Raw genomic sequence first — 4,244 nt, 5'->3', positions numbered from 1 at the left:
TCTATAATTCCAATATCATTTAAACTTTAAAAGTTTCACCTCTCTGATAAGTATAGCATATCTTTGTTGTTTTGATCTGAGTTTTATAAATTAGAGTGAGCCGAGTATCTTTTCCATGATTGTTTCTATGTTGTTCATGTTTTTCTTTTCCTCTTTTTTTCCTGTTGTTAGCTTTCTTATTGATTTGTGAAGGCTCTTTATATATTGAACTATTAGCCCTTTGTCATATATGATGCAAATATATTTTCCCATGTTATCATTACGTGATTTTTTTATGATACAAAGCTCTTATTTTATCGATCTATTTTTTTAAAGACTTTTTAACAGCACCATTTGAAAATTCTATTATAAAATTCTAGCCTCCTTTCATCATCCTTTCCTCTTCGGCTAGAGAACTTTTGACACTGACACCACATAACTTTTCACAGTGAGTCTATGTTGTAACGAAAACCAGCAACCAAGGGAAATTAATCACTTGGAAACAAGGCCATAGGGCTTTGTTGGATGCTTCATAAGGTGATAACCGTTGGCTGGATTTGATATCGGTTCAGTGGGTATTTCATAATGATAGATAATTCCTTTCCCTAGCAGATGGTGTCAGGGTGGAAATTTTTGTAGTATGAGACAAGTTAAGGAAGTACATAAATAACACTGTTTTTGATTCCCAACTTCTTCTGAGTTACAACATGTGGATAGTTTTAAGCAGGTGCAGCCATGTTAACACGTGGGCAATGAGTGATTTATACTGCCAGCGTCAACTCCAGGCAGCAAACAAGATGAATAAAAACATTTCATCAGGGCACTGAGGGACAATCGGGATCCTTGGGCTCTCCAAAAAGTTTTCATGGGCCAAACTTCAGAAATTTTGATGTAGAAGACCAAGCCTCATGCTTTGCTGAGGGGTCAAGGTGTACATAGGAGTTTAAATATTGATAAGAACCTCCGTTTCCAACTCTCATTAAAAATCCCTATACAGTTTTACGTAGCACTTTGTCCCACCTGAAGGACAAAGGTTAAAGTCAGAGAGAACTTCTTGGGGACATGTACCTGTGATTCAAAAGTTATCTCTTCTGGGATCTTCTTTTTTTATCTCTTCAAGGTGGGTCCTTACTTTTATTCTACTGTTTAGAATTTTTGAAACTCTTCTCTTCCCCTCTCAGGAGATGAATGGTGTACAAAGTGAGAAGACAATAAAATACCCGTTTCCCACTTGTCATGCCTCTGCATATTAAGCCTGCTCCCTTCCTTTTTTCTTACTTCCTTTCTACAGGAGGTCATTCTAGAAAGAGAAGAATGACTTTTTTTTCCCCCTAAGAAATGCTGTTATAACCTTCATCAGCAAGAATCATTAGTAAAGATTAGGAAGCAAGTTTCTCATCCCTGTTGATGAAAACACAGCAATTACAAGGCTTCTGGAAGAGAGACCGTGGAAAGACCTGAAAAGGAAGGCTATTGACCTTCTCACCCAACAGAAATATCTACTGAACCCACGTCAAGTTTCTTTTAAAAATTACTAATGTTAAATGTAATTCTGATGTACCACATCTTACCACCAAGGAGAAAAGGACATTTTAAAGTACATAAGCTTGATACTGCAATGACTCAAATAAAATGAAACTGAGTATTTTTTTTAAGTCATGAATCTAAGAATTTTTGTGAAATATGCTGCTTATGCAAAAAAAGAAACATAAAGGTTTGATTTATAAGAAATATCCAGTTTCATAAAAAAAGTCTTTAAACCTTTTTCCAGTTCAAGAAAAAGAAACCTTTGACCCATAAACACTAGACCCATTTGACAGATATTCCTAATTGACAATATTAAGCTTAAAAATAAAAACATATTCTATCATATTAACTTAAAAAGTAATCATATAATTAATAGGTGAAAAACAGAGAGAAAGATTGCTGAAGATTAAGATTAAGCCCTGCAGAAGCGAATGTTCTAACTAGAAATTGGTTTAATTAATAGCACATTTTACATAATGATTACAGTGTAATTGCGCTGACTAGCAGAGTGTCATTAAATATATCCATGCTCCTTTACAACACCCTAAGGCTAAAAATAATGAGTTACATTGAAAATCACTGTGCAACAGGTTCATAAATAACATTTAAGCCTATACAAGGCGAATACTTATAAATAATAAATATTTGCCTTTTGTAATTGAAGAAAAAATGACAGCCTTCTTTTTCTACTACCATGTAGATTGCCATGTTATAATGCTGCAAAGATTTTTCCCCTTGCTTTCTCTAGAAGGTGTTGAATAATTTATTCAAATGCTAATATTCCACGTAGCCTGACTTTGAGGAACAAATATTCCTACATAAAGAATAAATGCCAAGATGCTTATTACCTCTCTTGCTTTACTTTACACCATGTATCCCCCCAAAACTGCTACCGTCTATTACACCTGTCAAATGAAGTTAGTGGCCAAATTTTCTTGCAGAGAAGAGCATTTATCTTTATTTAAAAATTACCCCTTCTCCGCAAGTGTTCATCACGCTTGGGGTTGTTACCGAATGGCAGCTGCTCTGTGACTTCAGAAAGGAAGTCGAAGATGCTTGATAACTTCTGAATCTCTCACTTCTCTCCTGAGGATCAATAACATCTGATAACAATGAATATGGTTTCTTATCTGTGGAGTTCACCTTGACATGGGCTCAGGTCTGCAAAAGGTCAGTGTTCATGAGCCTCATCTTCTTCATCTCTTCAGTTCCAAAATGGAGTCTTGTTCCTCCAGTGCCCTAGAGAAGGCAGGAAGCAGAGCACCCCCAGTCCAGGCAGCCTTGGAAGGGTCTCTGAAAGCTCTCCAGAGCTGGACTCCCAGCCCACAGTGTCTCTCCAAGGACCACAGGAGAGAGAGTCTCTCCAGGCTGTATGGAGAATATGATTTTTGTCAAGGATGATCCTAGCCAAGAAGATGAATAGAGGTATTCCCAGCTCTTTTGGAAAGGACATGAGGAGAAAATGCCTTCTTCCTCCAGAGTTCAAACAGTCTCCCAGTAAGTGTGAAACAGGTCCAGCATTGTACCTCCTAAAAACTCAAGAATCCCGGTGCAGGCAGCCCTTCGAGGAGATCACTATCCAGCCTCTCCTTTCATGCTTTGGATGGCAATTCCTTATGTGGTGGGAAGCATTGTTGCTTAGTAATGAAGAAAGGGCTTTGGCCAGAGCTCAGTTCAAGTACTAGGTTCACTACTTATTAGCTGTGTGACATTGGGTAAATCACTTAAGCTCTCTGAGCCTCAATTCCCTAATCCGTAAAGTGGGATGACAGTAGTCTCTACCCCTAAGATTGTTGTGAGGATTACATGAAATTTTTTTTTAAATTTTCAAACTCTTAGCATAGTGCCTCCCAGTTAGTAATAGCTAAATATGTGGTAGTTATTATTTATCTCATGATATCATGATTAGAAATTTTTTTCCATCTGCTTCTCACTTCCATCCATGGACTCTAATTCCTTTGGAGCAATGAAGGATTGGGGTTCCTGTACCCAGCCCCATCCAGAAGGGACCCTTTCATAATACAAATCATATCGTTCCCCTGATTGAAGCCTGTCATGATGTTCCTTGGGTCTTGGGAAGCCTAAGGCCTAGAATCCTTATCCCGCATGGTCCAGCCTCTGCCTGCCTCTCTAACCTTATCTCAAGCCACTCAAGGCCTCGTGCCCTGTGCTCCAGGGGGCCCAGGCCAATGCTCCCCAGCCTCTTTCTGTTCTTCAGACAGACCACGTTTCCTCTGGCCCCAGGGCCTTTGCAAATGTCTTTGCCTAGAACTTTCTTCTTACCTCCTTTTTCTAGTTAGCTCTTCAGACCTCAGCTTAAACAAGGCTTTCTCAGAAAGTCTTATACGAACTCCCCAGATCTGATCAGATTTCTACCTCTCACAGCTCCCTCTACTGTCTCTTCACAGTAGAGGTTTCATCACCACTTGAAGTAATATATTTGTGATATATTATTTGATAAAATGATTATTTTCATTAGTAAACTGTACATTTTATGAAGGAAGGGACCATGGATGTTAGGGGCTCATAATAGACTTTGCACAGTACCTGGCATGTGGTACCCAGAGTGAATGAGAGTTCCTCATGTATTTGAAGATACTACTTATGCTTCTCTTCCTTAGGATTTATCACATGATTAATGATCTCAGTGCCTCACCTACTCTTTCTCAAGTTAAGGTTTAGACCCTTCCTTCCTTCCTTCCTTCCTTCCTTCCTTCCTTCCTTCCTTCCTTCCTTCC

The sequence above is a fragment of the Pteropus alecto genome, unplaced genomic scaffold, assembly GCF_000325575.1.
Source record: "Pteropus alecto unplaced genomic scaffold, ASM32557v1 scaffold25, whole genome shotgun sequence".
In the NCBI taxonomy this organism is placed as follows: domain Eukaryota; kingdom Metazoa; phylum Chordata; class Mammalia; order Chiroptera; family Pteropodidae; genus Pteropus; species Pteropus alecto.
The sequence above is the reverse complement of the archived record's forward strand: the minus strand, read 5'-3'. Positions refer to the sequence as shown.